Source organism: Paroedura picta, chromosome 10 (genome assembly GCF_049243985.1).
Source record: "Paroedura picta isolate Pp20150507F chromosome 10, Ppicta_v3.0, whole genome shotgun sequence".
Classification (NCBI taxonomy): Eukaryota; Metazoa; Chordata; class Lepidosauria; order Squamata; family Gekkonidae; genus Paroedura; species Paroedura picta.
In genome coordinates, this window is record NC_135378.1 from 13635411 (window position 1) to 13659484 (window position 24074).

A 24074-nucleotide genomic window follows, 5' to 3' on the forward strand; every position below is an offset into this window, starting at 1 on the left:
CACTGACTGTTTGTGTGTAAAGTAGAGCTATGCTTTTGTAGTATGGTAGCAATTAAAAGTTTTAAAATGACAGTTAAGCATATTTCATTTTTAGCAAAGAAGATTAATAGTGCAATCCTAAATCCTCCTAAATCCATAGTAATCAAGGACCTTAGAAGGGGGTTGCTCTTCTTAGGTTTGCCACTAGAACCAAATCTAAATCTTTTATTTGTATGCTGAACTGTTGCTACTCACTGCTTTAACCCACTTTTAGCTCTCCTTATCACTCAGTTCCTTATGCATCTTGACTCTGACAAGCCCTCCTTGTCAACTCACTTCCTCCTTAGCTATACGCAAGACTTGAGGAAAATTTCAGGGTATCCAATGCGGTGTGCATGCCCACAAATACTTAGAACCCAGAAGTCGACTTTGTTGGTCTTAAAGATGCCAGTGAGTTCCAACATTTTGTTCTATTGCTTCAGACCAACACTACAACCCACCTGCCTCAAAAGGTTTTTTGCACTGTTAACCATAGACTTGATACTTCCCCTGACATCAAGAGGGCTCAGGAGTACTTCGTTTGGGGCTGGGTTGGATCCATTTAAAAAAAAACGGCATACATATTTTTGTTGGCTTCTCCACTTCCCTCTTATCCAGTGTGTTTGTCTTGGTTTCCCCATGAAAGAGGCAGACCTCATTCCAAACATTCACTTTCACCCTGTTGCTATGACTTCCCACCCACTTGTTTTGCTAACTGCTCCGTAAATACGAAATAAACGGGAGGTCCTCAGGGTCGCAGGCCACCGAAGCAATCCCTGAACTGTTCTTTCCCATGCATAAGGGGCTCTGCCTGGAGCCAGCCACCGGGGCTCTCTGGGCAAACTACAGCAGCCTACTTCCCAGCGCTGGGTGTGCCACGTGGAAGGCCGTGTGCTTTTGGAGGAGCCAGAACAAAACAGAAAGGCTCCTGAACAAAAGGAAGCCATCCAGCCTGCGGACACAGACTCTTGCAAGGTGAGGGCGGCCAGCACCGGCTTGGGAAAGCCATGGAGATTTGGTGATGGAGCTTGGGGAGGGCAGTGGGAGGAGTCTCAGTGCAGTATCATGCAAGACAGCCTGCCCTCAAACACAGCCATTTTCTCCAGGGGAACTGATCTCTGTCATCTGGACAGCAGTTGTAATTAGGGTTGTGTGCGGCTGCGTCCGAATGGGCTGCTCCAGGCCGCCACAGCCAGCACCTCACCGCGGGGGGGCGAGGGAAGGTGCGCGGCTGTGCACCCTCCCTCTCCCCCCGCGGTGAGGTGCTGGCTGCGGCGGCCCAGAGCAGCCCATTTGGATACAGCCGTGCACAACCCTAGTTGTAATTGCAGAGGCTCTTCAGACCCCAGCTGGGGATTGGCAACCTTGAACAAATGAAGTGTTCCTGCCTTCATGAGGGCCAGCCTGGGGCCAGGTTTAAGAGCACCAGCCTCTGTTCTGGAGAACCAGATTTGACTTCCCCATTCCTCCACATGCAGCCAGATGTGTGACCTTGGGCTAGTCACAATTCTCTTTTTTAAATGATTTTTTTTTTAATTTTAAAGACGGCATTGAAGATAGAAAAGGATAGAGATAAAGGAAACATAAAGGAAACAAAATTGCAGTCTCCATCTAATCATAAATATAAGTAATAAATAAATAAAATCATCGAACTAATACAAAACAAAGAAACTGCTTACTCATATAATCCATACAGAAGCGTCTGTGACCTTGAAATTCTTTCCAAGGTCTTATGTTTACCATGCTTGCAAGTTTAGCCATCTTACAATGTTCACTAATTTTATCCAACCAGCCTGTCCTCTTTGGTTAGTCTTGTTGTTTCCAGCACGGAACAATTTATAATATTGCCACCACTGTAGTATGAAAAAAGAATTCTTTGGCATTCACTGGTAGTTTTTCGGGAAAAATACTTAGTAGCATATACTCAGAATACATAGCCAATTTAATATTTAACATCTTTTCTAACATAGCATGAATACTGATCACCAAAGTGTTTACTTTCTCACATTGCCACTACATATGGTAAAAATAACCAATCATTTCATGACATAAACTCCATACTAGCATTTTGGCCATTCTAGGTGCTTTGCTAGCCAGCAAAGCTCAGGCACCCAGACCACTCAGCTTTTAAACTCCCCCTCTCCATGAATTACCATGTTGAAGCTATGTCTGTATATAAAGAAAGTAAAGTCACTGCGTGAATGTGTTCAGGAGATGTCCGGTCTGCTTTTGCAAAAAAAGTTGGGGAAAGGACAGTAAAATCTGGGGGTTTTTTGCAAAATGATATAAAGTGTTTTGCATATTGAACATTTCTAGAGGCTCCACCCATCAAAGCAAGTGGCTTCCAAAGTTACTGGTGAGGTTGCTGCTGCAAGCAAAAGCATTCTTCCTCCCACAACAAGAGCTGGTTGCTCTGACTTCCGGCCTTGCTTGCTTCTGCCTCCCCTCCCTTCCTCACTCCAGCTAGGAGTCTTCTAATACATCTGTGATTGCAGGAGCCCATGAGTGGCCCCTTGAGTACTCTCTTAGCAGGGAACCTTCTCACATCTTCCTCCAGCCAAGTTCCCCTCCCCCTGGCTGCCATTTTACTTCTCATGATTGAGGCTTGGCTGGCAAGCAGTGATGTGTATGTGCACCCCGCATATAATTTGAGGCCAACTTAATGGCATATCCTCTGTTCCAGGTGGAAGGCTGCCCTCAGTCACTCCTTCTGTCTACTTGCCCTTTTTTGGAGAGCCCCCAATTTTAACATGTTAAAATTAAAACGTATTATCATGTGTATATTTAAACTTCAACGGACTGTGTTTATTAAGAAATAAATCTCATAGTATTCAGTCTTTGCAACTCTACTATCTGGTAGGCTAGATTCACAATCAATTTTTAAAAAATTGTTCCTAGCCTGCGTATATAGTTCAGTGCTTCTGAGAACTGTATTGTATAGGGAGGGCAGCGGTCTCTTCTCTCAGTTGCCATGGTCAAATTGAAAATCCCCAGCTAATAGCAGCTAGAGTGGAGTGGATTTAATGGGAAAGGGAGGAGTTAGGCCCCTAAAATTATACTAGTCATATTTTTATTTATTCAGGGATAATATTGAAACTCTACAACTGCTGCTCTGCTAAAAACCCTGAACGATGTCTGTAAAAGGAAGTTCTGTGTCAAAGAAACAAAAAATTGCAGATGAGCACAGTGTCCTTAATGACGAACGGACTACTGAATACTTCTTTGTTATAAATAAGGATAGTGCTGTTTGCCTGATATGTCTTGAAACTGTCTCATTATTAAAGGAGTACTTTGAATCCTGTAACAAGAGTTACTCAATATATCAAAAAGAGGTGTGAGTGAACAAAATAAACTATCTTAAAAATCAATGTTTTTGCAGCAAAATAGTTTAGAAACCATGTTGAAAAGAACCTGTCTACTGTGAGGGCCAGCTATTTTGTTACTAAATGTACTGCTGAGAGTGGTAGATAATTCTCTGATGGTGAATTTGTTAAAACTGCATGGTTAAAGTAATGGAGGAAATGTGCCCTGAGAAAATATCTTGTGCTAGTTGTGTCAGTTTATCTGCATCTACAACCACCAGGCGTGTTGAATAACTAGAAGAGCTGTATATGTCATTGGCTGTCAAGGCAAAAAGGTTTATCTTTTTTTTCTTTGGCATTAGATGAGAGCAATGATATTATAGATACTGCTAAGCTACTAATTTTTATCAGGAGATAGATTCCAACTTCAGAATTACAGAAGTGTTGTGTGATCTGCAGAGTTTGAAAGGCACCACAACTTCAGAAAACATTCTTGAAGGTGTGTAAATTAGTGGAAAATCTTGGTCTGAGTTAGGGTAAATTGAAAAGCATTACAACTGATGGTGCAAGAAATATGGTGGGAAGTAAAAGTGGTGAACTTGCAAAAATGAATGAAGAGATACCCCCCCCCCCATTCTGAGCTTCCCCAATCGAGTGTAAAACACTTTCTGTTTCAATTCAGGGGAGGGGGAGAGGAAGACCCGAGTTCAAATCAATCTGAATTCAGCAGGATCCACAATGGAAAAAACAAAGTAAGTGCAGAATCAGCCCTGGATAGGCCAGGCTAGCCCAATCTTTTCGTATCTAGGAAGATGAGTTGGGTCAGGCCTTGCTAATATTCGAGGCCACGAAGGAATACCAGGGTCATGACATGGAGGCAGGCAGTGGCCTCTGAATGTTGCTTGCCTTGAAAACCCCATCAGTGTTTCCCATAAGTCAGCTGCGATTTGATGCTAAAAAGAGGGTTGTCTTGAGATGAATTGTAATAGTGGGAGATCTCCTGCTACCACCTGGAGGATGGCAACCATAGCCTCACAGGATGTGCAGCCCTCTTTTGGGTGTGATACCTGCCTTGGCTTTCTGTCCCAGCCATTGGTCTTCGCTTGACTGTGACTATTGTCATGTTTAGGGAAGAAAAGGCATGCCTGACAGGGGCATCTGCAGGATTCCTGGCTGAAGAACCTTCCGTTTAGTGGCTTTGTGATTTGCCTAGTTCCAGTCATTTCAGAGGGACACTCCTGGAAAGGCTTTTCCTCTTCCAAGGCATCAACTCTAATATGTGAAGAAGGGGCCAGTTTTTACTTGGCTGCGGCTGCACGCGTGGGAAAGCTGCGTTGTGGTTTTCCACATCAGAATCAGTCAGAAAAGAACATTTGCATTTCGTCATTGATGGCTCACTTTTGTGAGGAACACTCTCTTGTCTCAGATCCAGAAAAATGTTCTGCCTCACAGCCTGGCACCTGCATGAGTGGCCACGCTCCATATTAAAAGTCTGAAGGGCCTGCCTGCTGTCTCACTCATAGCCCTGGATAACCACCGGCTGATAACTCGAGTTGCTAATCTCCAGGTGGAACCTGGAAGTCTTCTAGGATTGCAACCAATCTCCAGACAATAAAGATAAGAGAACAGGGCTGCTTTGGAGGGTGGACTGTATGGCACGACACCCTGGTGAAGTCCCTCCCCTCCCCTCCCCAAGACCCGCCCACCCCAGGCCCCGCCCCAAAATCTCCAGGTATTTCCCAACCCAGAACTGGCAGCCATATTTGATGACTCGTTTGTGGGATCTAATAGCAGGAACTGGCCTCCTGGTAGGTGGAACTATCTCTGCTGCCTTGGAAATGGGGGAATATCGGAATCTGAGGACACAATGACCTACAGCCAATGGGATGGAACAGAAACAGCATGTTGGCCATTTAAACTGGGGAAACAGGAAGAGCATCAAACTGAGGGGCAGCTCCTCAGTGGTAGAGCATCTGCTTGGCATGCAGAAGGCTGCATATCCAGTTCCTGGCATCTTTTCTTAAAAGGGGTGAAAGACCCAAGACCTTGGAGAGCTGCTGGTGGTCAGACTACACCAGCCATTTTCTACCTTTCGACTGTGGAGGTACTGCTGAGAATGGCTGCTTTGGAGGGTGGACTCCATGAAATTACACCCCACTGAAGTCCCTCCCCATCCCAAACCATGCCCCCCCCTAGAATCATAGGATCACAGAGTTGGAAGGGACCTCCAGGGTCATCTAGTCCATCCCCCTGCACAATGCAGGAAATTCAGAACCACCTGCCCACCCACAGTGACCCCAATTTCATGCCCAAGTGATCCCTCCACCAAACATCTCCAGAATACAATCTGGCCTGGAGGGAATTCGCCTCCCATCCCACAGTGGCGATCAGCAACTCCCTGGGGATGCCACCGCGAAACTGGGACATGGCTGGGCTTGGCAACCTGTAGCCCATCACTTGCAGCCTGTGGCTTTGAGAAAACCTATCACTGGCCCTGGATATAAACGGAACTCTTCTGCTTTCTGTCATTGGTTTGCTTCCTGCTTTGGAAGTGGTTTTGTGGAGAGAAATCCACTACAAGTACGAATAAAGTCATGAAGGGTGACTCTATCTTTTATCGTCAAGAGATCTCTCCCCCTCCTCCCCCCCTCCATTTTCCTAGGAGTGTTAAGTGAACTTTTTAAACCACTGCTTGATTACAATTTGGCAGAGTCCTCCAGCCAGACACAATCGCTTCGGGGGCTGGCTCTGGACCACAGCCTGCTATCTGGCCACCCCTGCATCCGTTGTCATGGCCGTTCCCTCGGACCTCAGCAGTTCTGCCAGCTGTCGCCATGGCAGCAGGGCCTTGTTCCTCAGAAAATCTGCTGACTGCAGTAAAGAGATCTCAGCGGGTCTCTGGATTTGGTCTATTGACATTGGAGTTAAGAATGGTTTGTCCCGTCTGGACGGAGACAGCTGCGTTTTCAAATGGTCTCTGTCTCTATCTCTCTCTCTGTCTCTCTGTCTCTCTGTCTCTCTCTTACACACACACACATGGCAGTGGGTAGATTCACACCTCCTGTATGAAGTGGAGCGGCCTACAGAGCAAGTGGCGTATCCTGCTTCACTGTGATTGTCCGTGGCATGTGCTGGTGGCCAGACTGAGTAGACGCAGGGGTAGTCAAACTGGGGCCCTCCAAATGTCCATGGACTACAATTCCCAGGGAACTCCTGGGAATTGTAGTCCATGGACATCTGGAGGGTCCCAGTTTGACTACCCCTGGAGTAGAGGCCCTCTTGGACACATGGAGGGAACGTGGCATGTGTCTCCCAGACAAGCAGGTATCCTGTCAAGTGTGCAGGGGGCATCTGGAGATTATGGCTAGAACTCAAACAGGGCTGTCTTTTGAGAACACCAGTTCTGTTGGTTCTTCCAGGTTCAACTCTGTGGGTTGCTGTGTTTTTTCTTTGGAACAGACTTTGGTTTTTTTTTAATTAGATGATCCCATAGGAGAAAAAAAAACACAACTTGTTTGGACAAAAGCTGCCAAACTATCCCTAAAAGGGAAGGGTCTGCCTGTACAACACAGACAATCTGAAACAGTTTGTGGCAGTTCTGGCCTCTGTCAGAATTTGTCTTGCTGTGCACTGAGCATATCTAGCAGTGGCCCCAGGCCTGAGCATTAATAACCACAAGGTGGTTTGTTCAGTTCTTCAGGGTGGGCCAAATGTTCAGACTTCTGGGGGGGGGGAAGATCTGGAGTAAGAAAAAACATAGCCAAGTCATCTAAGCATGTGCAGAGCCTTATCCTTGAGTGGGTGCATAGATCCAGACCGACTGTTGATTTAGTGAATGAGAAATCATGTTTTCTCTCTGGTGGGTGGAGGTATGAAACTGCAGTCTTTAAGCAGTGGCTGGACAGACGCTTATCCTGCATGCTTGAGGCTGATCCTGCCTTGAGCAGAGGGTTGGGCTGGGAGCCTGGATGACCCCTTCCCACTCTAGGATTCTTTGAGTCTAATCCAAGCATAGGGTGGCCTTGGGCTGCCAACTTTCAAGTAGCTCCTGGACAGCTTTCAGAATCACAACTCACCTCTGGGTCGAATCTGCAGTTTGCTTTTTACCCACTGCCGGTTTGAATAAATCCCCCCTTTCTACACTGAGTTTTGGGTGCTTTAAATTTTCCCTCTGCAATATTCGTGATTGATCCACAGTGAGCCTACCTTTCCTCCACCATATCCAGGAGCGGATATAAGTCATTATATTTGAAGACCCAGCATTTAAAACCCCCAGTATAGTGTAGAAGTTCTGTGTTTTACGGATTAACTTCCTGCCAGCTGCCTGCAACACTGACATAGCAGAGCAGTCTTCCCTGATTAGCCAGGGTGTCAGTTCAAAGACTTCCTGGTTCCCAGTTGCAAGATTTCCCTCCCAAGACTTATTTTTGCCCTGTTTTAAAGTGACTGCGCTCCAGAAGCCCACACTTCTCTCAGCAGAGATTTGCCTGTTGGATTTATTTTCTCCTCCTTGTTCTCTATGAGCTGCTGTCTCCAATCCCCACCCCCACCCCTGTTTAGGGAAAGAAAGAGCTCCTGCTGCACTTGACTCCCCTCCCTGCTCTGAGCTTCCCCAATCAAGACTTTCTGTTTCAATTTTTTTTTGGGGGGAGGGGAATAGGATTCAGCAGGATCGACAACGGAAAATACAAAGTAAGTGCAGAATCACTGCTATTCCCCTAGGCATAATATGGCTGCTGTGGAGGGTGGACTCTATGGCATGACAGCCTGCTGAACCCCTTCCCTTCCTCAGATTCCACCCCTCATTACCAGGTCCAGTTTAAGGATTCATGAAGCCCGTAGCACTAGAGCCAGTCTAAGGATTCATGGGGCCCTAGCAGAGCACAGCTGGCCCTGTTACTTGGGCCCCTCTCCCAGGGAGAGTTGGAACTTTGGGAGCAAGTGACAGCTTCACTTTGCTGAAGACATTTCTCGAACATCAGTGAGATGCACAAATGCGATGCTCCAATTAGGTTTGGGTGCTTCGGCATCCGAAGCAACCATTTGCACCTGAAGAAGCCAGTGCCACAACACGCGGGGGAGGGAGTGTGCCTCCCCTCCCCCCTGTGCCACGGTGCTGGCTACTTCAGGCGCATACGGCCACTTTGGACGCCGAAGCACCCAACCCTAGCTCCAGTATCTAAGGGGACCTTGCAGTCTGCATGCACCCTCAATGAGTGATGTGCATGCTCAGTTACTAACAGAACGCGCATATTACCCTTTTTTCATTTTTGCACAAGCCGCCTAGGAATGAAGAGCCCCCTGTGAATCACAGTGCAAAGGCCTTCTAAGCACACAGCACTGCTGGGGCCCTGGAACCACGAGGCCCATCGGATGTCCTGCATGTATCACTAAAATAAACCACTTCTGCCCATTCCCCAGGAATTTCCCAAACCAGAAGGGTCTATCCTGTGGAAACTCTCCTTAAGAGTATCTCATGGTGAAATAGGGGTATGCATTTGCTAACAGAAAGGACCTGTGTCAACTATTGTTCCTCATATTCATTCCCCAAAAGCCGAAAGCCATGCAGGGGCCGTGGCAGGGGCTGTATGGACTATTCTGAGCAACCAACATCTATTTTTTTAAATATCAACTCTCTGCCCATTTTATTTAGGGAACTATGCCTCTGTATGGCATTCTACCCAGTGGTCAGATTTCAGTCACGTGGGGTAAGGATGACATCTGGATTCGATCAGGCCTGCTTGGGGGCATTTTGCTGCTCCAAGACCGTTTATGCACTGGAGGTTTCATGCCAGGCTGTAGCCTGGAGTTTTAGTCGTGGCAGGTTGCCCCACCTCTTCCTGCACCCACACGGGGGAGCATTTGGCTCGGTGCTCCTAATCTGCCCCCAATTTTTGCACCTGCATAGGAGCTGGGGCAGTGAAGTTCCCAGTGTGTAAATGGTCAAAGTGAGTGCGTCCACCCTCTCCTGGGCCTTGCACCCACTTCACTCTGGCTGTACCTGGAAGTGACCCTGCCCTGCTCTAGGATTGCCAGGCCCCTTCAGGGGCGTCGGCCTTCTCTTGCCTGTGCCACTAATTCAGTTACTTGGGTGGATTGGCTGGAAGACTGGCCTTGGATCTGCTCCTAATGCTGCAATGGATTTTTTGACTTGACATTGTAGAATCTGGAAGAGCTAGAAATGCTCAATAATTTGAAATCTGTGAATGAGTAAAAATATGTTCAGTGAACCAAGGGCGTAATTCCCGAATGCTTCCACGAACGGCTTCCCATAAAAATACTGCTTGCAAGCCCTTTGGAATTGCAGAAGTGTCCGTTCTAATCAGACGTCAGATGATGTCTTCCTGTTTGGTCAGGCAGCCAGCAGTTGCCTGAGTATTTTCTTTAATCAGAAGCAGGAATAGCTGGATGGGCTTATCTAGACCTGCTGAGAGCTTGTGTCAGAATGAGAGCTCTGGTAGAGCATAATGGCTCAGCATCCCGTCCAAATCTTGTCTCTGCCAGGAACTCCGGAGATTGTCAAAGACCAGGGGTGGCCAAACTGTGGCCCTCCAGATGTTCACGGACTACAATTCCCATGAGCCCCTGCTAGCACTGGATGTAGGGGTGATTCTATTGTTATTTCACAGAGTTTTATTTTATTTTAATATGATGTACAATGCCTTGAGACAGCTGGGCCAAGAGGGGTGGTAAATAAATAAATATATGAAGCTGCCTCCGTGGTCTCAGGCAGAAGTCTTTCTTGTCACCTACTGCCTGGTCTTTTTAAAGCAGAAATGCCAGGGATTGAACCTGGGAACTTCTGCATATCAAGCAGAGGCTCTTCCACTGAGCCGCAGCCCTTTCCCAGAGTAGGAACTTCTGGAGAGAACTGTTGAGTTTCCATCACGAGCAAGAAAGGTGTGGTAGGACTGCTGGTGCAATTCTTCCTGGCATGGGAGGAACGAGGAAGTTCATGCAACCCCCAAGCCTTTGACCTGTTCTTTGCAATGACTAAATGCCACTTGGATTGTCACTAGTTCAAAAGCTGCTGCTAAGCATACCAGATGATTCCACCAAATCTGACCACTGGGTAGACTTGCCAACCTCCAGACAGGGTCTGGAGACTTCCTGGCATTACAACTAGGGTTACCAACTCTGGGAAATACCTGGAAATGTGTCGGGGGGTGCATCCTGGAATAGCAGGGTTTGTGGAGGTGCGGGACTGTCAAATCCATGCTTATTTTTTTCATTTGCCATCAACTGCCATTTGTTTGATCTGTTTTGTCGAATATCTCACTTTATCTTTTATGGCTGGTTCTGTTCTCTTTCTATGCAGTTGATTGCCTTAGAAGTCTTAAGTGTGAATTATTGCAGTAGAAAGTTAGTTCTGGGAATTTTCTGCTCAGCCTGATCACTGTGACGACACTGTCTCTGGTCCTTGGAATGTGGCTAGTGGGAAAACACCATCAAAACTTCCCATCCAAAAGGACTAGCAGCAGGGGAGACAAGGGGGGGGGGTTTGCTACGGGTTCAAATGGAGCAAAAGTCTCCTGACTTTAGTCTTAGCAAGGATTGTTTTGGATGAAGCATCGTTGTACTTTACAATAAAGAAGCTTTCTGTCGGGAACCCGCTTGCTAACTGAAAAAACAGGGTGCCCCTTTGAAGAAAACGTCACGCCAGGCCTGGTGAACGATACAACAGGAACAAGCTTTATTTCAGCAACGTGGAGTCCGCTGGTATGGAGTAAGAGCTTCCACCGAACTCCAGGTGGAAGCTCCCTTTTATACAAAACCCACCTCCTTAGGCTGTATTGCCCCACCCAGTACTTGCGGAGGGAACATGCTGATACAATCATGACTCATGCACATATGCGAGGTTTTCCGGGGTTCCTGATGGCCCATTTTCCTGGAACAAAGGGCCATCTCCGGGCCCTTGTCAAAAGGTGGAGGGGGACATTGAGGTTCTTTAGCGGCCATTGCCACCTCAACGATCGGGTGGGGTGTCCAGCTGCCGGCTTGCCTATGATCACCATGCCCTACCTCCGTGATCGCGGGCGCCTCTGATGGCGGGGTTCGGTCCCGTTCCCAAGCCACCAAGGACCGAACCACGACACTTTCCTACAAATGGAGTTTTCTTATTGAAACCAATCAGCTCAAACCTCAAAGGGACCTCAGCAGGATACAATGTCCTAGAATCCGAAAGAGCCACTTTATCCAGGGGAACTGATTTCTGTCATCCAGAGATCAGGTGTGATTCCAGCAGATGCCCATGCCTTACTAAGACATTGGTAATGAGAAGATACAATCCAAATTGCAACTGCCTTCCGGGTGCCAGAGAAAACGGCTGCTTTGGGAAGTGGACTCTTTGGCATTTATTCCATGACTAGTAATCAAGCCCGCTGCAGGGGAATGCAGCGGGCGCTAGGTCCTCCCTCCCTCCCTGGGGGGCCCTTTCTCCACAGAGGAGCACCCATGGGCGGGGGGGGCTCCCTGGTCTTCCTCGCCCCCCTCCCACCACCCCGCCGCCTCAGGCCGGCGGCGGCCGCTCCCCTCCCTACCTGGGCCACGGCCGCGGCGGCGCGGGGGCCACCGGCGTCTCCATCCTCGGCGGGCTGAAGCGGGCGCCGCTGCCAATCGGCGCCAGGGGAGAACCTGCTGGGAGGCGGCGACGGAGGCGGCGACAGCTGCTGGGGCGAGAGCGATGCCGCCTCCGCCCCCAGTGAGCAGGCGCGGCGGCGGAGGGACGCGAAGGCGGCGGCCAGAGGCTAGCTGGGCCGGGAGCCCCGCCGGCGCCGGCTGTGGCAGGGAGGTCGTCCGGGCGCCCGCCGTCAGCGACCAGGAGCAGCCCCGCCGCCCGTTACGGGAAACTCCGGAAAACCCCGCTTGTTTGGTTTGCGGCGGGCTGAGGCGGCGAGAGGCGCTTCGCGCCTCCCGCCGCGTCACCCCGCCAGGCAGGGGTTATTATTATTATTATTATTATTATTATTATTATTATTATATTTTTATATTCCACTCTTCCTGGTTGGGTCAGAGCAGATCAAAACAGGAATTCATAGGGCATTTCTGCACATTAGTAAAAATAGTGCCATGCTAACAGAATGGCAAAGCATGACATTATATTGTGCCCCCCCCTGGCCCTTCTCACCTTTTTGTCGTCTCACCTTTGTCTGCCTTCTTTTTGCACATCTTACCCTCCTCACCTGCTGCTGGAAGAGGTAGAAGAGAGCTGCGCGCCTCATACACGTCGTCCTTCCCCTTGTCAATCAATTCAGGCAACCAATTCTCTTCCTCCATATTCTGACACAATTTAAAAGTCCCGTGATGCCTGCTAATTTTTTTCTAATCATGCTTCTCTGATGCAATGCCTATGCATAGAATCATAGATGCGCAGTCTTTGGAATGCCACCCCTTATGGGATTATGATCATGCACAAAGGGCATGATTCAGCTGCCTTGGCTTCAGCACCCATGTAAGTCAATGGTGCCATAGATTATACTGGGAATATTGGTGTTCCTTCCTTTCCCCGGCCTTGTGGGTGAGGCTTGAGGTACAGCCTCCAAACTTTCAGGATAGCTCCAGGAGGCTCTTCCCTGACTCCCCTCCAAATTTCAAAATGATTGGACCAAGGGGTCCACTTCTAGGTGCTCCCAAAGAGAGTGCCCCCATCCCTCTATTATATCCAACTGAGCGTCCATCCCATAGGATATAATGGAGCGGATCCTTTGATAAATGAGTAAATAAATGAGTAAGTTAATATCATTCCTGATTTTTGGGGGGGGAGAGGCACACTTTGTTGAATGAAATATTATTTTATTTCTGGCATCGCCTACATGCGTGTCCACCTATTCGTTGCTCTAGAAAGTTTGCCATTTTTTAAAAAGTAATTTTCCTCCTTGGGAACCAGGGAGAGGGAGATGGGTGCGAGGATGGGATGCTGCAGATGACTTTAGCGCATTTGAGCCTCTGTGCCTTCCCACTGCTGGTTGCCTGCTGGTTCCTTGCCGTACGCTAGCGCTTTTTAGGGTGGTGAATCCACTTTTGGGATTCCCAGAGAAGTGCTTTAAAATGGAGGATGTAGTGAGCAGTTTGCTGCCCGGATGCTGAAAGTTGGAGACATCATATGGAAGGGCCACAAAATAGCGTCTTCATTAAGCAAGCATTAAGCTACATTTATGGCGTGTGGGAATGCCCATTGTATTAATAATACATTGATAAACAGTTGATTGACAGTTTTAACATTGAATTAAATTATGTTAATTAAATGATATTGAATTGTATTCATAGACGCCTTGTAGGCGGGGTCTGGTTTTATTGATTGGGCTGTTGATGTTTTTTTTCTTTTTCTTTTCTCTTTTGTAAAAAGGGAGGCCAGGGTTTCCTTGGTGTTAATGTTCTGGCCTCAACCATAGGCGTGGCAGGAGAGCTCTGTTTTGTAGGCCTTCCAGAGGTGTTCAAGGTCTTGGAGTCTTTGTAACAGATGTAATGTTTTAAGAATGGGGAGATGCTTTGACAGTGCAATTCAGATTACTCCCCAACCCACCCCCTGGTACATGGTGGCATCCCAACAAATTTATGGTACTGCAATATTTTAATATAAGGGTGACCCCAAAAAGAAATTCTTAATCACAACAGAGAGATGAAGGCTGAGACTATAATTATGTGTTTGTTGTAGCTGTCCATTAACTATTACTTGAAGAGTTCCCAGATCCCCACCGATTGCTGGAAAGGGGGTGGTGGTGGTAGGGCTGCCAGCTCTAGGTTGGGGATCTTCTTGAGAATTGAATATGGAGCCTGGGGAGGACATGGACCTCAGTAGAGTATAATGCTATGAAGTCCCACCTCCAAAGCAGCCATTTCTCTAGGGAAACTGGAGATGAATTCTGATTCTACGTGGTCCTTAGGTCCAACCTGGAAGCTGACATCCCTAACTTCTTGTGATTTCACAGACCCCAGGAAATCTTTGAAAGTTTTTAGTATGAAGCTCTATGAGTGTGTCTGTATGGAGTCCATTGCTTTTGAGATGTTTTTCAGGTCTTGCTTGCCTATCCAATCCACAATTTAAGGTTTTTTAGATGTAACTTCTTAGAATCTCATTGATGTCAGTGGGATTTTCCAGTCCTGATATATGTCATACCTGTCTTTCTTCCTGGCCTTTTGCCACAGAAGTCCCCTGTTGGGCTATGCCGATGGCAAAACACAAACAGTTGAACTCCAAATAGTTTTATATGCCCCAGTGTACTCAAGAAGAAGAAGAGTTGGTTCTTATATGCCACTTTTCTCTGCCAGAAGGGTTCTCAAAGTGGCTTCCATTTGCCTTCCCTTTCCTCTCCCCACAACAGACACCCTGTGAGGGAGGTGAGGCTGAGAGAACCCTGAGATTACTGAAGAAGAAGAATCATAGAATCATAGAATCATAGAGTTGGAAGGGGCCATACAGGCCATCTAGTCCAACCCCCTGCTCAACGCAGGACTAGACCTAAGCATCCTAAAGCATCCAAGAAAAGTGTGTATCCAACCTTTGCTTGAAGACTGCCAGTGAGGGGGAGCTCACCACCTCCTTAGGCAGCCTATTCCACTGCTGAACTACTCTGACTGTGAAAAACTTTTTCCTGATATCTAGCCTATATCGTTGTACTTGAAGTTTAAACCCATTACTGCGTGTCCTCTCCTTTGCAGCCAGCAGAAACAGCATCCTGCCCTCCTCCAAGTGACAACCTTTCAAATACTTAAAGAGGGCTATCATGTCCCCTCTCAACCTCCTTTTCTCCAGGCTGAACATTCCCAAGTCCCTCAACCTATCTTCATAGGGCTTGGTCCCTTGGCCCCAGATCATCTTCGTCGCTCTCCTCTGTACCTTTTCAATTTTATCGACGTCCTTCTTGAAGTGAGGCCTCCAGAACTGCACACAGTACTCCAGGTGTGGTCTGACCAGTGCCGTATACAATGGGACTATGACATCTTGTGATTTTGATGTGATGCAGAAGAGTGGGTTCTTATATGCCGCTTTTCTCTACCTGAAGGAGTCTCAAAAGGGCTTACAGTCGCCTTCCCTTTCCTCTCCCCACAAAAGACACCTGTGAGGGAGGTGAGGCTGGGACAGCCCTCATATTAGTGCTCGGTCAGAACAGCTTTATCAGTGCTAGTGGCCCTGTAGCACTTCCACACATAATGAAAATGCACCTTTGATCCATGTTCAATGCACTTTGCAACTGGATTTTGCATGGCGGAGGAGCCATGTTTGTTGCTTGAACAAGAGCAAAATCTATTTTATTGGCCAGTAAGATTTGGAAAGTCAGTCCGAATTGCCAGTGGCTTCCTCTGGAATCCTTTGGACACCATCAGCATAAATGCCTTGTATTTTTCAAATGCATCACTATTCTCATTAAGGTTTCAAAGAATTCTTTGCATGCACAAATATGCCTTGGACACACACTATCCAAATACCAGTTATTGCTTTTGGTATCCCCTTGAATTAGCTTGAAGAATTTTTTTTACAAAAGTAGTTTCTTGTAATTTCCCCTTTTTATTTCTTTTTGAGAGCCAGCTTTCTGCTTAAGAGCATTACAGTCTTTCCTAATATGTCCTGGCTTTATACAGAGTGACATTATTTTACTCTTGTTGTTTACATGCATGGCCACCTGATCAAATTTGATTTAGTTCTTTTCTAGGACTCTTCAAATGGTTTATTCTGTGTCTCCTCAAGACAATTTATTACCCCTGTGAGACAAATATTGCCTTTAGCTTCAATTTGAGTTTTTGTGTTTGCATAAGATTCTGGCAGGCTAATCCTTATCCATTGTTGTTCCTTTATATATTTCTGAAACAGTCAGACCCGCCGTGCATGCACGTTTGTGCCGGCGGCCGCGCTTCCCTCTCCCCCTCCTCCCGCAGAAAGAAGCTTGCCGGGCCGCAAGCTAATTGGCTGCTTTGGCGGCTGATTTGCTTGCGGCCTGGGAAGTTTCTCACTGTGGGGGGGGGATGGGGGACGGGTAGAGGGAGCCACGGCCCAGGGGTTGGGGACCACTGGTTTAGAGTAGCGTAGTTTGCACCTGGGATTCCAGTTGTAAAGTCACTTGATGTTTTGAAAACCAGGACCATTTCTGCACAAGGTAAATGTTCCTTGACAGCCTTTGAATGTTGGCAGCTTTTAGAGCCCCCTCCACATGATATCACCTGCATCCTGAGGCTGCCAGTAGCCAGGTCACAATTTGGCCATTTTTAACTTATTATTTCTGGAATTGCCAAAACTGGATATAACACCCTAAATTGCATGTTCCATATGCAATAAGACCATATGGAGAGGGAAATGTGCGATAGTCTGGCCAGCTTAGTCCTGCCCTCATACCCACCTCCCTCTCCTGTGTTCTTGGCCACGGAATTTTTTTTTTAATGGTGACATATGTCTACACGCATCTGTGTGTAGGTGAAATGTCCAAAGAAAAAAATCATTTAAAGTGGCATGTGAAGCAAGCATTTTCACAGTACATTGTTGACAAAATTAATTCAATTTTTTTTTTCATTTAAGGCAACATGCTTATGTTGGTAGTGGGCAGAAGCAACCACATTTACACATTTATTTGTTAATTTTTCATTGAGAGTACATGTCCGAGTCAGAAGGGGGACTTTATTTGGGAGACCTATTGTCCATCGGGTATGATAAGGGACCAAAATGGTAGGGACCTCACAGAAGCAGAAGAGATTAAACAAAGGTGGCAAAATTATACAGAACAACTATACAAGAGCGAGCTTAACATCCCTGATGACCACAGTGGGGTAGTTACTGACCTGGAGCCAGACATCCTGGAATGTGAAGTCAAATGGGCCTTAGGAAGTCTGAGCAACAATAAAGCTAGTGGTGGTGACAGCATTCCAGTTGAACTATTCAAAATCTTAAAAGACGATGCAGTAAAAGTGCTACACTCAATATGCCAGCAAATTTGGAAAACTCAACAATGGCCACAGGATTGGAAAAGGTCAGTTTACATTCCAATCCCAAAGAAGGGCAATGCCAAAGAATGTTCAAACTACCGCACCATTGCACTAATTTCTCATGCTAGCAAAGTTATGCTCAAAATCCTACAAGCTAGGCTCCAGCAATATGTGGACCGAGAACTTCCAGAAGTACAGGCAGGATTTCGAAGAGGCAGAGGAACTAGAGATCAAATTGCCAACATACGCTGGATCATGGAGAAAGCTAGGGAGTACCAGAAGAACGTCTATTTCTGCTTCATTGACTATGCTAAAGCCTTTGATTGTGTGGAGCACAACAAATTGTGGCAAGTTCTTAAAGAGATGGGAATACCAGAGCATCTTATTTGTCTCTTGAGAAATTTATATGCAGGTCAAGAAGCAACAGTGAGAACTGAACATGGAATCACTGACTGGTTCAAAATTGAGAAAGGAGTTCGGCAAGGCTGTATACTGTCGCCTTGCCTATTTAACTTGTATGCAGAGCACATCATGAGAAATGCGGGATTAGAGGAGTCACAAATTGGGATCAAGATTGCAGGGAGAAATATCAACAACCTCAGATATGCAGATGATACCACTCTAATGGCAGAAAGTGAAGAGGAACTAAAGAGCCTGTTGATGCGGGTGAAGGAGGAGAGTGCAAAAGTTGGCTTGAAACTCAACATCAAGAAAACAAAGATCATGGCATCCGGCCCTCTCAATTCATGGCAAATAGATGGGGAAGAAATGGAGATAGTGACAGATTTTATTTTCCTTTGGCTCCAAGATCACTGCAGATGGGGACTGCAGCAAAGAAATTAAAAGACGCTTGCTCCTGGGGAGGAAAGCTATGGCAAATCTAGACAGCATCCTAAAAAGCAGAGACATCACCCTGCCAACAAAAGTGCGTTTAGTCAAGGCTATGGTATTCCCAGTTGCAATGTATGGCTGCGAAATTTGGACCATAAGGAAGGCCGAGCGTCAAAGAATTGAGGCTTTTGAACTCTGGTGCTGGAGAAGACTCTTGCGAGTCCCTTGGACTGCAAGGCGAACAAACCGGTCAGTCCTAGAGGAGATCAACCCTGATTGCTCTTTAGAAGGCCAGATCCTGAAGATGAAACTCAAATACTTTGGCCACCTCATGAGAAGGAAGGACTCCCTGGAGAAGAGCCTAATGCTGGGAGCGATCGAGGGCAAAAGAAGAAGGGGACGACAGAGAATGAGGTGGCTGGATGGAGTCACTGAAGCAGTAGGTGCAAACCTAAATGGACTCCGGGGAATGGTAGAGGACAGGAAGGCCTGGAGGATCATTGTCCATGGGGTCGCGATGGGTCGGACACGACTTCGCACATAACAACAATAACAATTGTCCATCGCCATGCATCTGTGTAAGGGGGATATTTTTCCCGTGCTTGGAACACGCAAAAAAAAAATTATTTTACCTTAATGGCCATTGAAACACCTACACATTGCTCCAACAGTTCATGAAATGGTGGCAGCCATGTGCTCCACAGAGGAGAGAAACATTACTGGAGACAACTCATGATCCTTATAGTCCAATTGACTTGGCCTGCGAGGCTCTCAATCCAATCAGGAGACGAGAATCACCTTGGGCAGAGCGAGGTGGGAAGAAAGAAGAGGTAACCAGCTCTGCTTGCCGGCCATTTTCTGTGAGCAGCTGCCCAGACAAGATGGAGTCAAGCTCACAGGTGCCATCAAATGCATCGACCTCTCAGGCATCCTCCATGCCCTCTACCTCTGGTGGCAGAGGACCAACACGGAGGGACATCGAGGTTAGAGACCTCCTGGCCATCTTCTCCAATGAGAAGGTCTAAAAGGCTCTCAACACATCTCATCACAACTGGGATGTCTTTGATGAGGTGGCAAGACAGACAAGGGATCTTGGGCACAACAAAACCAAGCTTGAGTGCCACTCCAAGACCCTATTTCAGGAATACTTTCAGTGTGCGGCCCACAACAAGGCTGCACCAGTTACTTGCCCCTATTTTACCATCCTTAGGGGCATCTATTGAGAGGGGGATGGCATCAGCCCCAGCACACCCAGAGATGCCTGGTGGTAAGCATCCCTCACTGTGTATAAAGCTGTGTATAAACTGGTGGGCATTCCATAGGACCCTGCCCTGGGTCACACAAGGGTTGACCACTGTAGCGAGGAGGGGAAAAGAACGATGCAGAAGCTGAAATAAGCGAGATGGCTTTAGTATGGAGGGGCAATTTACTATCCCACAATTGCGAGCAGGAGATGATATGTGGTTTTTCCCTCTGTGCGGATATGGTCCAGTTATCTCCCTCCAACCTTGGGGCTAGAGGCACCATCTTTCATTTTCAGGCCTAGCTATGAGGGATGGCATCTGGATTGTTTTGTACCCAAATCGGTGTATGGGGGGGGGGGAGACTAAAGGGGCTGGAGTTTCAGTGAAGCAATGGTTCCTGTGTGCATTAGTCATAGCAAAATTTCAGAGATGCTTATTTCATTGTTGTTTCAATAAAGAGAGTTTCTTCAACGAAGTCTACTTACTGGGAGCAATTGACTGGACTCTCACATTTATACTCTTAGTAGTTGTGATCCATCATGTGGAAGAAAGCACAGTATATAAATCTATATATCAGCTTCTGAAATGGATATAGACTTGAAAGCTAACATAACGGCTGAAAGTGTGAACTGGACCAGGAAGTTCCTGGTTCAAATCTCACGTTGGACAGAAATTTGCTAAGGGTCCCCCTGAGCACATTTTTTTCTCAGCTGAGAAGGGTGGGGCCTTGCCATGTGGGGATAATTATGGATCTACTCAAGAAGGCAGTTGCAAAGGTTATGGAAGGGATATGTGCAGAGTGCCTTGAACACATAGAAGGTGATGCTTTTACAGAAAGGAAAAACAACTTTTTTTTTTTTGCTGTGCAGGGTTAAGATAATTGCAATAGATTCATAGATCCTTGACAGATGTATATATTTGTACTTTGAGGGTTTGCGGAATCTTTCATCCTCTTTGTCTTTCATCCTGCAGATGTCCTATGGTTCACAGATGGTTAACTTCATGAATTTTCTTTTTAATCTGCCAGTGTTCTTCTGTATACATTTTCTGGCTTCAGGAATGTGGTGGGTCCTGTCATACAGGCTCCATATATTTTATGAAGAGCTCTTCTTCCTGAGTGCTTGATGTCATTTCCTGGCTCAAAATCTAATAAGCCCCACATGTTGTTTTGTGTCTTTCTGATGGGTTAGTTTCTTCCTGTTACTTAATGCTGGATTTCCAAATGGCAATCATGCACTGAACGCTTCCTGCAGCACATTATTTAGGCAAGCTATCAAAAGAAAGATGAGTTTCATAACAGCACGTCTCTGGATCTGAATTCCCAACCTATATATTGAGAGAAGAGCCTGAATTTGTATTATTAGAACCGAAAGTCCTGCAACTTGTGCTGTGCTAAACTGAGGGCCATTCCACATGACTTTAATGTAGCAGAAGGGTTGCAAATTGCAAATGCTACTAAGCCATGGGTGAGACCCGATGCAGCAATGAAAAGAGGATCTCCCCATCCAGCTGGATGGCCTCCAACTTCTCACTGTAGTAGCCTGGAAGGTACTTCTCACAGATCTGGACAAGGCACCAGAAAGCTTGCTCTGCAGGCAAGATGTCGCACACAATCTGCCACACTCCTGAAACAGTCCCGCAGGGAGCAGGACTCCGGCTCCAGCAAACTCTGAGTTCCGTTCTCTTCGTGCACTGAGTCTGGCGGGAGGATGATGGAGGGAGAGGGCTCCAAAGCCTTGCGAGAGTAAGGCTCAGAGTCACTGATGGCTTTGGCACCATGGAAGCGCGGAGGGGATTTGCACTGCAGCTCCCCATGGGTCTCCTTCCACTTCTTCAGCTGGATCAAGTGTTCCCGCTCTATGTGGCACTCTGTCACGGGCAACTCTATGATCTCTCGTACGAGGAAGGTCTCCTGCATGAAATTGGGGTTCAGTGCCCACAGCCGCTCCACCATCTCGTATTGCCCCTGACACGATTTGAGCTCCTCAGAAGACCCCAGAGTATGTTTCAGCAGCACGAGGCCTACCCGGAAGACGATCTTAACCTCTTCGCAGAAAAACATATCCCAGACATGCAACACAGAGCTCCATGGCAAGGTCCTGGAGAACGCACACATGAACCATTCCGTCATGTATAGGATGGGGTCTATCTTCTGCTTGCTTAGTGTTTGTAAGCCACGGGTGAGACCCGATGCAGTAATGAAAAGAGGATCTCCCCATCCGGCTGGATGGCCTCCAACTTCTCACTGTAGTAGCCCGGAAGGTACTTCTCACAGATCTGGACAAAATCTGTCACTATCTCCATTTCTTCCCCATCTATTTGCCAGGAATTGAGAGGGCCGGATGCCATGATCTTTGTTTTCTTGATGTTGAGTTTCAAGCCAACTTTTGCACTCTCCTCCTTCACCCGCATCAACAGGCTCTTTAGTTCCTCTTCACTTTCTGCCATTAGAGTGGTATCATCTGCATATCTGAGGTTGTTGATATTTCTCCTTGCAATCTTGATCCCAATTTGTGACTCCTCTAATCCCGCCTTTCTCATGATGTGCTCCACATACAAGTTAAATAGGCAAGGCCACAGTATACAGCCTTGCCGAACTCCTTTCTCAATTTTGAACCAATCAATGATTCCATGTTCAGTTCTCACTATTGCTTCTTGACCGGCAGTTTCTCAAGAGACAAATAAGATGCTCTGGTATTCCCATCTCTTTAAGAACTTGCCACAATTTGTTGTGCTCCACTCAATCAAAGGCTTTAGCATAGTCAATGAAGGAGATGTAGATGTTCTTCTGGAACTCCCTAGCTTTCTCCATAATCCAGCGTATGTTGGCAATTTGATCTTTAGTTCCTCTGCCTCTTCGAAATCCTGCCTGTACTTCTGGAAGTTCTCGGTCCATATATTGCTGGAGCCTAGCTTGTAGGATTTTGAGCATAACTTTGCTAGCATGAGAAATTAGTGCAAAGGTGCGGTAGTTTGAACATTCTTTGGCATTGCCCTTCTTTGGGACTGGAATGTAAACTGACCTTTTCCAATCCTGTGGCCATTGCTGAGTTTTCCAAAGTTGCTGGCATATTGAGTGTAGCACTTTTACTGCATCATCTTTTAAGATTCTGAATAGTTCTACTGGAATGCTGTCACCACCACTAGCTCTATTGTTGCTTAGACTTCCTAAGGCCCATTTGACTTCACATTCCAGGATGTCTGGCTCCAGGTCAGTAACTACCCCATTGTGGTTATCAGGGATGTTAAGCTCACTCTTGTATAATTCCTCTGTATGATTTTGCCACCTTTTAAAAATCTCTTCTGCTTCTGTGAGGTCCCTACCATTTTGGTCCTTTATTATACCCATCTTTGCATGAAATGTTCTCTTCATATCTCCAATTTTCTTGAAAAGATCTCTGGTCCTCCCCATTCTATTGTTTTCTTCTATTTGTTTGCACTGTTCATTTTAAAAGGTATTCTTATCTCTTCTAGCTAGTCTCTGGAATTCAGTGTTCAGTTGGGTGTATCTTTCTCTTTCTCCCTTGCCTTTCACTTCCCTTCTCTCCTTAGCTTTTTGTAAAGCTTCCTCAGACAGCCATTTTGATTTCTTGCATTTCTTTTTCTTTGGGATGGTTTTAGTTGCTACCTCTTGTACAATGTTGCGAACCTCTGCCCATAGTTCTTCAGGCACTCTATCAGATTTAATTCTTTAAATCTATTTGTCACCCTCTACTGTATATTTGTCGGAGATATGATTTAGTTCATACCTGAGTGGCCAAGTGCTTTTCCCTACTTTCTTCAATTTAAGCCTAAATTTTGCTACAAGAAGCTGATGATCTGAACCACAATCAGCTCCTGGTCTTGTTTTTACTCACTGTATAGAACTTCTCCATCTTTGGCTGCAGAGCACATAGTCAATCTGATTTCTGTGTTTACATGGTGATGTCCATGTGTAGAGTCGTCTCCTGGATTGTTGAAAACGAGTGTTTGCTATGACCATTGTATTCTCTTGACAAAATTCTACCAGCCTGTGCCCTGCTTCATTTTGTACTCCAAGGCCAAACTTGCTTGTTATCCTGGTTATCTTTTGGCTTCCTACTTTAGCATTCCAATCCCCCATGATGATAAGCACATCATTTTTTTGGCGTTGTTTCTAGAAGGTATTGTAGGGCTTCTTAGAACTGGTCGACTTCATCCTCTTCAGCAGCAGTGGTTGGGGCATAGACCTGGATTACTGTGATGTTGGATGGTTTGCCTTGGATTCGAACTGAGATCATTCTGTCATTTTGGGGAATGTATCCTAGTACTGCTCTTTTATTGATTATGAAGGCTACTCCATATCTTCTGCGAGATTCTTGCCCACAGTAGTATACCTGATGGTCATCTGAATTAAATTCACCCATTCCTGTTCATTTGAGTTCACTGATTGCTAAAATGTCGATGTTCAGTCTTGTCATCTCTTGTTTGACCATGTCCAGCTCAGGGCCATTCCCAGTTCTCTCAGAGCTCTCACAGCCCCACATCCCTCACAAGTTGTCTATTGTGGGGAGGTGAAGGGAAAATGTATTTGTATGCTTTGTGATTCCTTTTGGTAGTAAGCAGCAGTGTACAAAAATCCATCTTCTAAGGGGCAACAGTGAAGGATGCACATAACATTATATCAACAGTAAAAAAAATGGAGACAGAAGGAGTAGGGCCACAGAACCAGGAGGAACTGGTTGCCATGTAATCTCCCCCTAAGAATAGTCTCCAGTCTGATTTTCCCCTCACATATCTGAAGACTTGG

General features: G+C 46.5%; 1 protein-coding gene and 1 pseudogene across 3 annotated transcripts in view; one reads left to right on the forward strand and one right to left on the reverse strand.

Annotated features, from left to right (window-relative positions):
- The window catches only part of C1QTNF7 (C1q and TNF related 7), a 46907-nt gene that overhangs the window by 915 nt on the left and 21918 nt on the right, over window positions 1–24074 (forward strand). The window contains exon 1 of one of the 3 annotated variants that reach the window (XM_077301452.1): window positions 801–993. The exons of the other annotated variants lie outside the window; for them this stretch is intronic. The gene's annotated coding sequence lies outside the window, so the exon portion shown is untranslated. Of the gene's footprint in view, window positions 1–800; window positions 994–24074 lie in introns of those variants that run through there. 3 annotated transcript variants of the gene reach the window in all.
- Window positions 10825–21655, reverse strand: LOC143819694 (TBC1 domain family member 10A pseudogene; annotated as a pseudogene).